This window comes from Cupressus sempervirens, chromosome 11, assembly GCF_028749045.1.
Source record: "Cupressus sempervirens isolate cs-2001-9-10 chromosome 11, ASM2874904v1, whole genome shotgun sequence".
Lineage (NCBI taxonomy): Eukaryota > Viridiplantae > Streptophyta > Pinopsida > Cupressales > Cupressaceae > Cupressus > Cupressus sempervirens.
This window is the reverse complement of record NC_143128.1, coordinates 640,896,667-640,915,129: the sequence shown is the minus strand read 5'-3', so window position 1 is coordinate 640,915,129 and position 18,463 is coordinate 640,896,667.

Genomic DNA, 18,463 nt, shown 5'->3' with positions numbered 1-18,463 from the left:
TAGCAGTGTAGATTGCTGAATATATTGTGTCATTAGGTGAGAATTTTTAATCTATGATGACAAGCTATTTCAAAGACTTCAATCCATCAATGAAGAAGAGGTTGAGAATACCAGTGTCACTAGTAGACAAGCATTATGATGACATTTTTTTCCTAGTGAATGTTGATTACACTTTTGTAAAAGTAGCTACACCAAGGGTGAGATGGTTGAGACCACTTGGATATGAAATAAATGTGGATGAAACCTCTGCAACTATAATTGCATTACTTGTAGAAGAGGTGGATAAAAATGCTAAGGCATTATGAAACTATGAAATAGAACAGTCCAAAATCACCATCAAACTGAAGACTACCTCAGTTATCAAGAAGAAAGATAGGTTGGTGAAGAAATTAAAGGCCAAATTTGGTGAAGGTGTCAAGCAAGAGGAAGAAGAAGAAGAAAAAGAGGATGAAGAGGAAGAAGACTCTCAAGCACAAGCACCTCTTGCACTAACTTAGGATATGGGAGAGGACCAATAGGAAGAGGAGGAAACTAAAGTTGTTGAAGGTGTCAAGGGAGAAGAAGCTGAGGAAGCACCTATTCCCACAGAACAAAAGAAGAGGAAGGCCAAGGCACAACTTGTAAGAAGGGCTATGAAGGATATCAAACCAAGCCTAGCCAAGCCTATTTCACCTACTAAAAGGGCTAGTAAATTTGCAACTACACAAAAGGCTAAAGAAAAGACAAAACCTATAGAATAGTGGGGTCAACTATAAAAAAATCCAAGAAGGAAATGTGTGGCACAAGAAGAATCTAATGAGGAGAAAATAGACTCAGATGAAAACAATCAATTTAAGGTGCTGAGTCACAATCCCCTATGAGATCTTGAGAACCTTTGTGAAAATGTTAAAAATAGTGTAGACTTATCAAGATTTACACATGTTGATTTTGATAATTTGGGTAAAGTTGAAAAGAATCAAGTAGAGGAAACCATATATGCTATGATGGAAAAATTCAAGACTACCCCATTAGAGATTTCCAAACCAATGCCAAAGAGTTTATATGATAGAGTTGAGAAAACATGGTGCTATTTTCTAAACTTGGAGAGACAGATAAGAGAAACTTCACTTGTACAAATAATGCTTGAACTTTGTAAGGGCCAAATTGCTAAGGCTATGAAGAAGTATGCAGTTAAATTTGTACCTAAATATAGAGCTTTTAGCATTTTGCAAAATAACATTGAGGATGTAGTTAAGAAGACCAATCAGATGTGGAAGCTTACATATGGATTAACTATAGTGAAGGAAGGTGAGGAACAACCCATAGAGGTAAAGGATGTTGATGAAGAAAATGATAAAAATGGTGATACTATTGAGGGAGGAACATAAATGCAAGTAGATGACAAGGACATAGCTGAGCTAGAGCATCAAGAAGAACAAAGTGTGCAAGACACACAATTGCCTAGTGTCAGTCCTCAACATGTTACAAATAAGAATACTAAAAAAAAATAACTATTAAGGATGATTCTAATGTCACAACACAAAAAATCAACCCCCTTATAAAGGAAGATCTCAAGAAGATACTTGATTAGTCCACACTAGAGGCAAAACTTTGTGATAATCCTATATTGGTGAGTGTGGATGAATTGTAGAAGATAGTGACTGACACCATAAGGGAAAAGGTGAATATACAAGAACCACCTTATATCATCCCTCAAGTGACTCATGCACAACCTTTGGTCCAAATCCTAGAAGATACATCTGAAAAGGTTGATACAATTACAAAGGATACAGTGGAAGCACAAGTTACTATTGAAGAACAGTAAGAAATAGGTCAAATAGAGTTATTTGTACCTACAACACAAGATCAAGGTGCATGACAAGTCATTTTGGAAGTCAAAGGAAAGCCTAAAGAGATAGAGCTAACACCTAGAAAAAATGATCAAGTAGTTATACAAGCTCTAGTAACCTTACCAGTATCTGACACTCCTTCCACTAACACTCTTTAGAAGCCAAGCACAGATGCAACACCATTGCAGATCTCAATGCCAAGCTAGAGTTCATCAAAGGAAAATGAAGTTATACAATATGGATATGTGAGCCTTGATGAATAAATTGCTCTACCCAAGTATGACTATGATTAATACAGGGATACTCCCCTTAAAACCATAAACTCATAACAAAAACAAAGAAACAATAGCAAATGTGAGAACAAAATATGGACTTCTTATTTGTGCTGCAAATGTAGAATTACAAAATTTATAAGTACAATATGCTAACCCACATGGGTGCCTTCAATATAATAATTTGTAACACAAGCTGTGAACTATCACCTAGAGTTGTTCTAGACAATGTTCAAACCTTGCTTAAATATGCAGTTTTATGCCGCCCGGGAAGGTTCTAGGCGCTCAAACATAATACCTAGGGCCAACAAACCCTAAAAAAAAATATAGAGTCAACCAAATACATTTTTGACAATTATTTTAGAAATTTTGGGTAGCCCAACTTTAGAAGTCCATAAGTTGAATAGTTACTTTGATTGGCTATTATAACCACTTTTTGGAAATGCTAGCTCCTAATTTACAGGCTCGAAATGGCACTAGTGCCTTCACATCATGTTTTTGGACCTCATCCAGGCACTCTAAGGCCTCCAATAGTGAGCCTAAAGATTTTTTTGCAAATTTTTCCATAAAAAATCTGCAATAACTTCTCTGATACTTAAGTTGGAGCAATGAGATTTTTATGGTAGGCTTATATCTCTAAAATGAACCTTCTTGTTGAAAATGAGAATAATTTGAGCTCATATGAAAAACTTACTAAAAATAGAAAGTTACCATAAATAGTAACCGCCCTATCTACTAGTCCTTATTAAAATAGAAAAGACTAAAAATAAAATATTTTTGGGTCATGCAAGATTGCTCTTACACCCAAGACGCTCCTGCATCAGACACCCAGGGTAATTTGAGAAATGACCCTGTCACATCTCAAGTGTTTAGAGGAAAACCAAGATGGTTAACCTCCTCCCTTGCTAGCCATGATGAATCCTCTACTAGTCTCCCTTTCCATTTGACTAGATATTCCTCATAATTTTTGTTTCTAATACTTTTTCCAATAGGATTGTCCAGTGTCTCCTCAATCTCCTTTGCAGCCAAACTAACTACTGGAATACTCCACTGTGCTTCTACAACTTTATCTCCATCACCTCTATCATAGTACTCTGTCAAATCTAAAATATTAAATACTAGTGAAATATTTAATTCAACAGGCAACTCCACTTCATAAGAATTTTTAGAATCATGCCTTTTTACTATCTTGCACGGACCAAACTTCTTCATCTTCAGCTTATTATATGTACCCACTAGAAAATGCTCCTTCCTCAAATAAACCATGACATCATCTCCAATCTAAAAGTCCTTATACCTCCATTTCACATCTTCCTTAGCCTTATACTATGTATTCATCTTTATGATGTGCATCCTCACCTCCTCATGGATGTTCTTCAAATGTTCAATAAAATCTTTTGCTTTAGCACTACTTATCTCTCCTTTATCCAATTGCCTCAATTCGGCAGCATTTTTGGATAGCTCACATATACAATCTAGAATGGTGATCTACTAGCACTCCTATTGATAGAATTACTATATGAAAATTTTTCCTATGGTAGAATCATATCCCATCCTTTTGGTTTATCTCCAAGAAAGCATCTCAGCAAGTTTCCCAAACTATGATTCACAGCTTCTATCTGTCCATCAGTCTATCGATGATGTGATGAACTAAACTTTAAATATGTCTTCAACTTCTTCCAAAATTTACACCATAAATACCCAAAAAATTTGGTATCTCAATTTGAAACAATACTCTTTGGCAGACCATGTTGTCTCACCACTATTCTAAAAAATAACTCTGCTACATGAACAACATCACTAGTCTTCTTGCAAGGAATAAAATGTGCCATCTCTGAAAACTTGTCAACCACCAAAAAAATAGAATCACACCCACATTTGGTCCTTGATAATCCATGCTAACATCCTCCTATGGCTTCTCTCATATAGGTAATGGTTGGTACAACCCTATATTCTTCTTCACTCCTTTTGCCATCTGACATACTTAGCAACTTTGTACAAACTTCATCACATCTTGCTATAACTATGGCCAATAATAATTTTTAGCAACCAAGGTTATAGTTTTATCTCTACCAAAAGGTCTAGCCAATCCTCCACTATGTTTCTCCTTGATGAGGTTCTCTCTCATTGCACTTCTGAGAATGCACAATTAGCTTCCTTTGAACAACATATTATCCTAGATCATGAAAACCAACCACTTTGTATTTCCAAGTGTAACAGGTTCTATACATGCCTTCCATGCTTCACAAAAATTAGGATCATTTAGATACAATGTACTAAGTTCTTTGAACCTAACCACCTCTATCTACATTTTTGTCAGCAAAAGTTGTCTTCTACTAAGAGCATCTTTAACTTTTTTAGACTTCCCAGTCCTGTGTTTTAAAACAAATGTATAACTCTACAAAAACTCAACCCACTTTAAATGCCTTTAGTTCAAATTTCCTTAACTATTCAAATATTACAAAGCTTGATGATCAGTATACAAAACAAACTCCTTTTGAAGAAGATAGTGTCTCCACTTCTTCAATGATTGAAGAATAGCATAAAATTCCTTATCATAAATAGAATATTTTCTTTTTGCATCAATTAACTTCTCACTTAAATAAGCTATAGGTCTACCTTCTTGACTTAAAACAACTCCTATTGTAGTACCACTAGCATCATAGTCTACTTGAAACACCTTGTTAAAATTGGGAAGTGCTAAAAAAGGTTGCTTAGTAACTTTATGTTTCAACATATTTAAAATCTTATCTACTCCTACAATCCACTTAAACTCTTTCCCATCTCCTCTCATTGTTTAAGTCAAGGTCCACAAATACTGATAAAACTTCTTATGAAATTTTTATAAAATGTAGCAAGTCCATGAAAATATCTTACCTTTGTTGCACTCCTTGGATAGGCCATTTGAGGATAGAATTCACTTTCTTTGGGTCCATTGTTAGACCTTCTCCAAAGACTAAAAATCCTAGATACACCAACTCTTTCTTTACAAAATTGTACTTCTTCAGGTTTATCAATGACTTTTCTTCCATCAACTTATCAAACACCTTGCAAATATGAATCAAATGTTTCTCCCATGTCTTACTAAATATCAATATATCATCTAGGTAAACAATGAAAAACTTACCTAGAAACTCGTTTAGTACCCCATTCATGAGCCTCATGAAAGTGCTTAGTGCATTGGTTAGCCCAAAATGCATGACTAACCACTCATACAATCCTTCCTTTGTCTTGAAAGCAGTCTTCCACTCATCACCTTCTCTAATATGAATCTAATGGTACCCACTCTTCAGATCTATCTTTTTGAAATACTTGGCCCCACTCAAACAATCCATAATATCATCCATCCTCAGCAATGGAAATCTATACTGTATTGCAATCTTGATGATAGCCTAAGAATCTATGCACATCCTCTATTCTCCATTATTCTTTGGTGCTAATACTACTACTATAGCACATGGACTCAGACTCTATCAAATCAAAACCTTCTACAACAACTCATGAACTTGCTTGTTCAACTTTTCACTTTCTGTTGGTGTCATTTTGTGTGCTACCTTGTTTGGAAAACTATCTCCTGGAACCAAATCCATCTGGTGATTGACCTTCCTCACTAGGGGCAATCCATCAAGTACATTATCTAATACAATAACAAAAAACTCTCAAAACATATTTGCAAATTCTGTAGGTAGTTCCTCTACTTCTTCCTTACTATCTTTAGGAATTATAGCAAAACACATATGCTCATGCTTCATACCTTCAAGAAACTCTTTTCCACCAACAAAACATATTTTTGCAGCACTACATACCTTTGATTCTTTATCCTTCAATGGCTTTAACTTATGTTTCACTCCATCCTTAGTTAAAGTGTAGGTATTTTCTCACCCATTGTGTACAACGTGCCTATCTAACTACCATAGCCTACCCAACAACATATGACATATGTTCATAGGTATGATATCGCATAGTACATCATCTTGGTAGCTTCCAATCTTGAACTTCACTAAGCACTACTCATTAACCATGACCTTGTGGTCATCTTGCACCCAAGAAATACAGTATGGATGCAGGTGTTTCTACCTCTTTAGCTTCAAATTGGTGACTATCATTTTTTATGCTAGATTTTCAGTACTTCCACCATCAAAGATCACATGACAGTACTTATCCTTACATCTGCACCTTATGCAAAACAAGATCCTTCTTTATTTAGGTTCATTCTCACCACTTTGTAAGACTCTTCAATTAACTAGGACTTCTCCTCTTTTAGCAACTTCAAAATGTGAGGATCTGGCATCTTCATCAACATGTTCAACTCTAGCCTGGCCTTGTCTTCTTTGATATGTCCTTCGTTGGCACTAGGTACATTCAAATGCTCTATACCCTTCTTCTCTACAGTGAAAACATTTCCCACGGAAGCCTCCTCTTCCAAATCCCTATCCTCTACCTTTTCTTCTTTGATCTCTATTATTTTGATCATGGAAATGATTGAAATTATTTCTCCTTTGTAATGACTACTACTTCTAGCCTCATCCTTGCTCTTTTGATCATCATTATGACCATCGGAAGATTGTCCACTAGATCCTCCACCACAACCTCTTCCCCTATTCTTATTGTCAAACTTCTTGCTCAATTTCTCCTCAACTCTTAGGTAAAATTGGTATGTCTCCTCAATACTGTTCATTCAAACCAAATTTAGCTCATCCTAAATGCTTGGCCTTAACCCATAAAAGATAAATGGCCACTTTCTCCTTATCAACTTCTACATGGCTAGTTCTAATGAGAACTCGATAGAACTCTTTGATATACTCTTGAATAGATTTTCCCACTTCCTTTAACCCTTGCATCTTCTTCAATAGATCAAGCTCATAATCCATGAGAATGAATTGTCACTTCAATGTATCTTTCATTTGATCCCATCTGGTGATTTTTTCCTCTCCCTTTCTATTTCACTCCAACTGAACCTCCTACCACTAGATCTTGACATGTCCCTTTAGTTTTTCCTTCACAAACTTGACCCTATTAGGATCATCAATATCTCCATATTCAAAGTTCTCCTCCAATTCGTTGATCCAATAGATCAGTTCCCCTGGATTTAGATTTCTTGAAAATGTGGAAACCTCAAACTTAGGTCTTTTTCCAATCTTGGAGATGGCCCTAAAAAGCCTCTCTTCCTCATCCTTTCTTTCATCTCTTATAGGAAGATTTATGCCTCTTGAAATTTGTCCTAATTCTTGAATTTTCCTTTGGAGGGCTCAAAAACCCTTAGGTGTAACACCTATAGCTCTTCTGCCATGCTCTCTTTGTGGAGGCATTTTTGTGCTTCCATTGAAACCCTAGTGCAAACTACCTCATGATCGATGATCTATCTACACACTTAGCCCAAACCATAATCTTGGTGCAAACTGCCTCACAATAGATAATTTTTCAATACACTCAAGAACTCTAGCTCTGATACCACTTCATGCAAGGATGCTCCCCTTAATACCGTAAACTCATAATAGAAACAAAGAAACAACAACAAATGTGAGAACAAGATATGTAATTCTTATTTGCACCACAAGTGTAGAATTACAGAGTTCATAAGTACAATATGCTCACCCACATGGGTGCCTTAAGTACAATAATTTGTAAGACAATCTACAAGCTATCACCTAGAGCTATTCTAGACAGTGTTTGGCTCTTTCTTAAATAGTCAATTTTATGCCACCCAGGAAGGTTCTAGATGCTCAAACTTAATACCTAGGGTTGACAGACCCTAACAAAACATATAGAGTCAGCTAAATACATTTTTGACAATCATTTTAGAAATTTCAGGTAGCGCAACTTCGGAAGACCATAACTCATGAATGATTACTCTAATTTATTATTATAACTACTTTTCATAAATGCCAGTTCCTAATCTATAGGCTTGGAATGACACTAGCACCCTTCCATCAAGTTTTTGAACCTATTCTGGGCACTCTAAGACTTACAATGGTGAGCTTCAAGATTTTTAAGCAATTTTTTCCACCAAAAATCCACCATAACTTCTCTGATACTTAAGCTAAAGAAATGAGATTTTTTATGGTAGGCTTATATCTTTAAAATGAACCTTCCTATAGAAAATGAGAACATTCTAAGCTCATATGAAAAACTTACTAAAAATAGCAAGTTCCCATAAATAGTAACCATCGTGTCTACTAGTCCTTATTAAAATAGAAAAGGCTGAAAATAAAATATCTTTGGGTCATGTAAGATTTCCCTTACACCTAGGATGCTCCTTTATCAATGATACAATAACTATAGAATAGATGGGCATGCTCCAACAAGCCCTAGCAAGGATGAAGCATCAAGAAATGCTTAGAAGGGAGCACAGGTAGAAGCAAGCATTACAAGATAAAAAAGACATCTATTTAGATGCATTCAATTTGCCAACTCCAGATGAAACCAAGCCACTGATTGAACAATTGAAATACATATTGGAGAAGGTTAGTAATTCTGACCTAGATACAAATGCTATGCTATTAGAATGGTCAGAAAAGAAATTCCAAAGCAAAGTAAATGAAAAGATATCAAGTGACATAACACTAACACAAGTTGCATTGGCAACTAAGGTTGAGGGTGTGAAGATGGTACTTGAGAACATATTCTCATTGTACACTAAATTGTGTAATCCAACACACTTCACCCAAGAAACTAGATGTCACATTTTGAGTTTGGAAAGTTAGATCAATTCATCAAGTGAAAAATTGCCAATGACACCAACTCAAAGTGAAAAGCACTTCATGACATAGCTTCAAACCCAAAGCCAGTTAGCTACATTCTTAGCAAATGAGGCCAATATAAGGACCAAACTAATTAGCATCTAGACCACTCTAACCCCTCATATAGAAATTTTTCACAAGAAACTAGTCTATGTTGAAACCCTAATGAAGAAAGACCTAAATCTTTCTACACTAGATGATCTAGTCCACCTTGCTACCAATCTAGCTATCCAAATCAAGTATTTGGGGCTAGCTATCCAAATCACGACATGATCCTAGATGTCCATAAATATTTCTTATACAAACATATTATAAGTCTATAGCCCATTGACATAAGTTTCAAAAAGAGAGATTTTGGGGAAATATAAGGAGAATGAGAAATGGGGGAGATAAGCAAAAGAGAAACAAGAGGAGATAGAGAAGAAAGGAAAAGAAGAAGAAAAGGGATAGAGCAAACACATAATCAGATAAGGGGGAGCAAGCACATAACAAAAAATAGAGCATGGAGTCAAAGAGTATCAGTTGAGGCATATTTACTCAGTAGGAGTACCAAATTTTGGATACAGAATAGACCTATCAACTCAAGGGGAGTTATCAGATTTTGAAGTATCTAAGTTGTTAGAAAATTTTGAAATTTTTAAGTTTTGTACATAAGCCAAGTTATAGATGTGTTATGCTCTTGAGATTAAGGATATTAATGCATACTCAAGTGTTTTTGACATTCATGTCAAAGGGGGAGATTGTTGATCTCAGATTGGTTTTGACAAGTGAGTGTCAACACACTTAAGCTATTTACTTAGTTCATGCCAAAAAAGTAGTACATGTTGAGCACATGTATATTATAGAGCATGTTGAGTTCGTAGTGAGTATCGAGCCACTCATGTACCGAGTCACTCAAGTGTTGAGTAGATAGTATATGCCATCTGATTTAGGAGCCAAGTGAATAGTGGATGCATAGTGATATCTAGATGCTAAGACACAACAAAAAGATTAGTGTATGCTAAGAATTAGAAACTTCAAGTGCTAAGTAAGGCAGTTTTGACATATTTGTTTGTAATGTCACAAACAACTATGTAAAAAAAAATTGAGCCTACTTAAAGATGAATTGTGATATTTTGGAGATAAGGACAAATCTCAACTTAGATTCCCAATACAATTACAAGAAGCCAATTATAAAAAGGAAAGGATTAAGTGGAAAAATGGATGAATCTCAACTGTAGATTCATACCTAACCCTAAGTCACCAAAGTCTTCTTAAGGATGACAAACCCTAAACTCTCTAGTAGAATATTCATGGTGGCTAAGGAATTATGAAGTGAGATTACATTACAGAATCAATTAGAGTAGAATAGAGGAAAGAGAAGAGTATACAACAAAGAGACATCTAATCAAAAAGGATCAAGAAGACATCAGTTTAGAGGTGATCTTTTATCCGGAAATCAATTGCTAACTATAGGATCAATGCTGGGACATTTTAACAAGAAATTTAAGTTAATATATCTTAACAGAGTAGTTCTAACACGCTATATTGAAATCCTTTAATAGGGTGCTTACTTATTTATGAGTTAAATTCCTTTAGCAAGGTACACTTCTAACAAGGTGTTGAAATCCTTTAATAGGGTGAGACCTAATAGTCTTTGGAAGCCTTTAATAGGGAAAACCCTACATGAGGTAGATTAGGTCTCATGATCAAAATATTGTAACCTTCATTGGATACACTTTATTACTACAGTAGTGAAGATTTTTCAATTTCATCCCCACCCTAGTTTTACCTTCTCACTTGGAGGGCTTCTAGGTAATCATATATGATGTTATATGTGTGTGAATGTTTACTCACTTACATGTTTTAGATGTACATGCTTTACATGTTATTTTAGTTTACACATTGAATGTATGAGATGAATGTGTGCTGAAAGTTGTATGGGTTCAAGTTTAAACTACTAATTCACTGTCCTCCACCCCCCTTAGAAGTTTACCTTTCCTATTATAATTCCAATAAATGGGATTATGGTAGACCCATTACAAAGTGTGGAGATACCCTATATTCCTAATTCAATATCTACAATACATTTACATGTGAAATCCTTATTGAGAAGGGTTTCAAGATGATACAAGAGCATCGTGAGTTTCCTTGCAATCCTACATTTTTTTTTGTTCTTTTTGCCTGTTGGTGTTGAGTTATCCTTTAGGTGTCAAGTTCTTGTTGGTTCTAAGTGATCCTTTAGGAGTTGAGTTCCTATTGGTGCCAAGTGATCCTTTGGGTTCCGAGTTCCTATTGGTGCTAAGTGATCCTTTGGGGGTTGAGTTCTTGTTGGTGTCAAGTTATCCTTTAGGTGTCAAGTTCCTATTGGTGCCGAGTGATCCTTTGGGTGCTGAGTTCCTATTGGTGCCAAGTGATCCTTTGGGTGTCGAGTTCCTATTGGTGCCAAGTTATCCTTTGGGTTTCGAGATCCTATTGCTGTCGAGTGCCAGTTTCTATGAAGTCTTCTTTGTTGAGTTATCTGTGCCTAGTTCTAGTTTGGGTCAACTTTGCTTGCATCTAATTTTGGTATAGGTAGTTAATATCTATTATGGGCTGACCTATGCCTTTCCTTTTTCTAGAATATTCTATAATCCATTTTGGAAAGTATATATAGAGTGTTTAGGTGTAGGGTTAGGCAAGTTTTTGGAAAGAAGATTAGAGAGTAGAGCTGAAAGTGTCAATTTGCAGTTGGATCTTTGAATGTGAATGTATATATAATTGGTTGAAACCTAGAAGGCCTTATAGTGAGGAATTTATGAAGATATTTTGATGAATCAATAAAACTATTTCACTCTTCTTCCTCCTTTGGTCATTGTCCCTTATGTTTGCTTCCATCTTGTTAACTCTTGCAAGGTGGTTTGGATAGCTGGGTGAGCCTTTGCCCCTAGTTATTCACCCTTTTCCTGCATCACAAGAAAGGTAAATCCTTACATTTATCTTGTCTTTTATTCATTTACATTTATATTTTTCAATTATAGTTAATTCCTTAACCTAGGGCTTAAGCAAGCCCTCACAAAACACTAACTATGAAACCCTTCTTTTCTATGTTTATCTACATAGATCTGGAACCTAATCTTTGAGAGATTTTTTGAGAAGTTTGTTTCAAGTCACCAAAATATGTCAACCAAGTTGTAGGTCACCCTTCCAAGCCAACATAGAACTTCAGTGCCCTTTTCTACGGAAATTTCTGGCTTTTGTTCCTTTTGTCATTTTGTTCCATGATTTTCATATAGATATTTAGAAAAAGGTTTAGAGCCACAACTTTTGGAGCTAAAATACGTATTCTTCTATGCATTTCAGGGTGATTCTTTCATATTTTATTTCTTTTCATATCTTTACCCTAGATCTATATCTTAATTCACCTAATTCTTTACACATAGAATCTAGATTTACATTATTTAAGAAATTGGTTCAATTTCACATTAAGATTATACTATCAAGGGAAAAAGAGTACATTTCCTTGTATTTCATTCCTCTCTATAATTTGAATTTAGTATTAGCACTCTTCTTCCTTTGGGTCCTAACTAATCCAGTTTGTATCATAAGTGCTATCATATAAATAAATTCCCCTCTTTCCCTTTCATACATATTTGAATGGCTTAGTAGCCCATAAATAGGGAGACCTACAATCCTATTAAAGTTCATCCCATTTCCCCTTAAACATTTTGGTGAACCTAACCTTCTTACCCTCTTCTTGGAGTTAGATATTCCTCTTTTGGAAATCTCTCTTCTTTGGCCTTGACTTCAACTTAACATTTTGGTGAACCTAACTTGTTCCTCTTTCTTTTTGTAGTTAGATTGATTATTCTAGGTGTTTATACTCTTTGGTGAACCCAATTAGTCCCCCCTTATTTTTGGTGTTAGATTTTTTTAGGTGTTTACCTTCTTTTTGATGAACACCTTTTTTCTTTCCCTTTTTAATCACAGAGTTAGATTTTTCTTTCTTGTGTGTGCTTAGATCTCTCTTTTATTCTCTTTATTAAATTTGCATGGTTAGATCTCATTAGGTTCTCCTTTTGTGATCTCCCCTTTTAATAGCTTATCTATGTGAAGTCAAGCTTATAGCATTCTCATTAGGAAAATCCGTAGACTCATGGGTTCCTTTGATCATGATTCCTTTTTTCTTCCCAGGACTCACGATGATACTCACATATTTACTCATGATCATAATCCTATAATAGAGCATAACTCTTATCACTTATCCCATGATGAAGGTGATTCCTTATTATTTCCTTCTTTAAAATTTGATAATCTTTCTCACAAATTTGATAAATTGGAAAATTGGCTTGCTTAAGAAAATCAAAATCCCAGTAGTGTTTTTGTTATTGAAGCTCTTAAGAAGTGTGTTAATAATGATGAAAATAACCTTTCTATCTTGCATGGTATATATCACCTTATTAATACTCATGCTAAGTCTTTGGCAGAATGTGCCAAAGAGGTAGGTCATCCTCCTCCTTCCATGACTGTTAAACACTCTATCCTAATTTATACCACTCTCTGTACCATTCCTAAATATGATCCACCTCTTATAACTAATTCTACACAACTTTTTTCTCCTTTAAGTGTTTTCCTTCCTAGACTTTCACTTACTATTAGTGTTCCTCCTACTTATATTCCTTATTCATTACCTTCATGTAATGCAATGTAGTTCCTTTTAATTACTCATATCCTTTGCTTGTTCCCTCTAATCATCTTCTATAATCCTTACATATCCCTTCCACTTCTTATAAATTTCTTGATTCATCTAGCATACCTATGCTTACTATCACTTCTTCTAATCCTGTTATCAGTACCTTGGTTCAAATTTTCATTGCTTTAACAAAACAACTTGCTTGTTTCACTCAAAGTAAGTACAATATTCGTACATGTTATGTTGCTAATCCCTTTTCCTTAGATATCCTTCATGTTTTTTAGTCCACAACATTTTAAGGTACCTCATCTTGAGACCTATAATGGTAAGGGAGATCTCATAATACATGTTAAAACTTTCTAGATTATATGTAGTATTTTTTCTCACCATTATAGGCTTATGGTTAAGTTGTTTCCATGTACCCTTATGGGTAAAGCCTTGCAATGGTATTTCTCTCTACCTCCTTATTCTATTGATTCTTATCAAACCCTTGCTAATGCTTTCATTCAAAAATTTCATAATAAAATTGGTCCACAAATATCTTTAAATGATTTAATGTATTGTAAGAAGAATGTTAAAGAGAAAGTATTTGAATTTATTAGTATATTTAAACATTTGGATGTTTAGATTTCTCATCCTATTGCTGATCATGATATTTATTTATTTCTAAATTACAAAAAGACATTAGGGATAAGATTCTCCTTACTAAGTATACCTCCTTTTCATATCTATCTGTAGTGCTTCAACATTACTAGTTACAAGTGAGTCAACTTGAGATCTCTACTCCGATGGCTCCTATTTCTTGTGATAATAGAGATACTATGAGAAATTCAAACAAGTTCTCTAAACCTAATGATTTCATCAAAATCAAGTCTACAAATATAATTGTTGATCAAGTGGCAACTACATGTAGAGGAGCACCTACTTTTTCATTTTTATATCATCCTAATTGTAATTAGACTCAATTATCTAAACCTTTTTCTAAGGTAATGACTAAATATATTCATGTTCAAGTTCTTAACCTTCCTCCTATTCATCCTATTAATCCTAGTATACCACTACCTAAGTCTTTTAATTCAAATTCTTTTTGACAATATCACAATCAACCAAGTCATGATACTCAAAACTATTATGGTTTGAAAAATTCTATTCAGGACTTTATTGATTCTAAGGCTTTATTTGTTCATGATCAAGTTAATAACACGAATAAACTTGTTGCACTGCCTAATAAAAAATTACAAATTCACACTAATCCTTTAACTTCACACTTATTAATAATGATGAGAAGATACAATAAGTGAATCATGTGGTTAATCATGTTAAGTTGGAATCTTAACCTTTTATTTCTTCTCGACCTAAACCTAAACATAAGCCTCTTGTTATCTTTTCTTAGTCTATTATTTTTAAGGAACCTAATGGTCTTCTTTACATCACTGCTAGAGTTTCTCATATTCCTTCTCGTGGTACTTTGGTTGATCCTTCCTTGGCTATGAATGTGATCATTGAAGAACATGTTTTTAATAAATGGTTTCATAGAGATACTTATGATACAAATCCTATGTGGATTCAAGCTTGCAATTTTTTTCTATATCATCCTCAAGGTTGTATCACTTTACATGTTACTCTATTAGGGAAATATTTTTGTAATACCTTTTTGGTTATTCCTACTTTGATAAATTTCAAATTAAGCTTGGTATCCCATGTCTTTCTTCCATGCAAGTTGTAGCTTCTTCTATTCATAAATGCCTTAAATTTACCCATGATGGAGACATTATTACTATTAGTCATTCTCTTTACAAACCAACACATCCTAGAGATTGTTTTAAAATTGATTTCTATTGGCCATCTCATCTTGAGAAACCAGCTACTCATCCCAATCATATCTATATAAACTAAAGAAACATAAAGTAACCAAGATCATGGAACTTAGCCTTCCTAAGGGTTATTCACTTGTGCCTATCTTTCCTACTCTATCTTTTCCTTCTACTTTTGAACCTATTTTATCTTCTACATCTATTCTCTCAACTACTATATGTGAACCTATTGATGTTCTATATTTGGAACCTATGGTAATTGATCCTATTCCTCCTATTATATCTTGTAATAATATTTTTAATAAACACGCATGTCAGCATCACAAGAACTGTCAAGCTAAAGCTAAAGTGAAAGCGTGTTCTCTTACTTCTCAACCTAATGTACTGTAATGTAGGAGAATCCCCAAGGAGATGTCCTAGCCTCTAGAAATTAACCACACAATAAGATATAAATAATAACAAAAAGATTTAGATTCACGGTAATGCCAATTCTTATAATAGAATCATAAGATTTATATCCAACATGTCCAGCTATAAGGCTTTCCAGGTTACTTCTAAATACAAAAGAAATTATAATAATAGTCTACAAGATCTTGTAAGATCCAAAACTTGGCTAGTCTAGATCCACAATCTAGTAAAAACTCCAAGAAGAATCTTAAAAATTTCTCACAAGCCATCAAGCAACCTCCTTATTTTCCAATCCCACACTTAGCTACTAGCTTAGCTAAACTTTTCTCCTCTGAGATACTCCATGTTGAATGAGTCATGATTCTAGACTCCACAAGACCAGCTACTTATACTAAACCAAGCCACAAGTTGGCCTAGAATAAAAGACATTAAATAAAAACTTACATTAAATACACCCTCAAGCAACAAGTTGGCTTGGCAAGAAACATTAAATACATGAAATAATTAAATACTTAGAACAAGCCCCAAGTTTACAAAGCATAACTAACTCAAAAGACCACATAAAAATACACTCCCTTAGGAATAGGTACATGTTTCATCAAACTATCCAAATCCAAGAGTGTACATGCCAACTCATTCAGATCAAAGCTTAAAAATACAATCTCCAAAGTCTACTAGCAAATTAGGAACACGTGACCAACAGTCACCAAAATGACTCTAATTCCAAGACTATTACTCCAGTAATCATGCATACTTAGGAAAGAGTTTCCCAATATGCCATGAACACATCATGAATCATACAAACCATAACTCCACCATTCAAGCTCAAAGCCCATGCATATAGGATTTTTGACTACCCTAGGATTCTACTACATCACATACCCTAGGTATGAAGAAAAAATGTTCTTAATAGTTAGAAGAACAACTTTCAGGGTTTAGTTGATAAAATGTGAATTGTTTTTTCACATACATGTCCTCCACCACATCAATTTGTAAATTATTTCCTTTATTCCACTTCTGTAAATGTTCTCCTACAATAGTCATCTTCATGACTATCCTTGACATGCAATAGGTATGATTTATGCACTAATCTCTAACCCTCCCAGAGTCCTTTAATTCAACTCCGCTACCAAAACATAGGTTCCTTCTACCAATTTTTGTATTCTACAAAGGAATTGGCGAATGCTTCCTTCCACCCTTCTCAACACTTAACACATTCTTGACACAATCATGCACTTCCTTAAAATCATACTGTCAAGTTCTACTAAGTAATATGTGACAACTAATCATGTCCATAATATCACATAACAAATGAACAACATATGTCCAATATGAAAATTTACAAGACATTTCTCTCTTTCTTCCAAAGCATGCTCATCTTGTAACCAAGTGATCATATAAGGATAAGGATGTCTCATTCTCTTTAAACCAAGTTTTTGAAGTATCTCCTTAGCAACTAGGTTATCAATACTACCACCATCCACAATCACATTCTAGAATTTACTTCCACACTTACAGCAAGTCCTAAGAAAATTCCTCTATTGACAAGCTTCTAAAAATTTCTTTCCAAGAAACACTCTATAAATCAACAAGTTCTCCCCATTCTTGTCAAATTCATTCACTGAATTGTTAGACTCATTCATCACAACAGTTCTTCTTTCGCCAACCTTATGTGAAAATTCAAAAGATATGTGTCCTTCACCACATTTGTAGGTAAATGCACCTTTTTCTATTCTCTTCCTCTATTCTATAGCTTTTGATTCATCCTCAGAAATCTATTTATTCTTCTCATAATGTTCCTTCTTCTCCTTCCCTAAAGAATTGCTTTGATGTCTTCTCTTCAACTTTTATTCTTCCCTCATAGAATAATAATAAGTGCCCTCATCTAAAACAATATTCAACATACTAATCTCATCCTAGATGTTGAATCTCAAGCAATTGATATATGTAGCCAACTTTTATTTAGAAATTTCTCTATGTACAAACCAAATATTTAAGTTATCTATGTAATCCTTCATAGTCATATCCTTCTATTTTAGATTCTGCAATCTCTTAAACAATTCAAGTTCATAATCAACAAGAATGAACTTAGCATTCAATTTTATCAACATAAATCTCTGCCTAGTGATCTCCATTTCACCTTCTTCTTTTCTATCTCTTTGTAATTATTTCTACCACAATGCAACATGTCCTTTCAACTTAGTTTGTGATAGCCTCGCTCTAAGCAGATCTCCAATATCCTCTAGCTCAAAGTAGTCTTCTGATTCACCAATCTAATCAATTGAGTCTTTAAGATTCAAAGTACTTGGTAAATTAGAAACATCCATCTTGTGCTTCACCTTCAACTGAGATCTAGATCTATCCAATTGACTAGACCTATGTTCCATAGGTCTCTCCATTCAATCACCTCCATCTTCACCACTAGATCTAGAAATTTAAAAGTTTTTAGTAGCTTTCTCATAACCATATTCAATACCCACATTCCTTAGTACACCAACAATAGATCTCATTCTTCGTCAACTCAATCTTAAATTTGAAATCTTCTTTGACCTTCTCAAAAATCCTAGTCTCCATAGCATCACAAAGATCATCAATTTACTAGGGGCTAATCTTCTTGGAGGTATGTTCTCAGATCTTTGCAAACCAAAAGTAACAAATCCACAAGATCAACTTACTCTGATACAACTTGATATAGTGCAAGGAAGGAGAATCCCAAAAGGATATGTCATATCCCACAACAATTAACCAC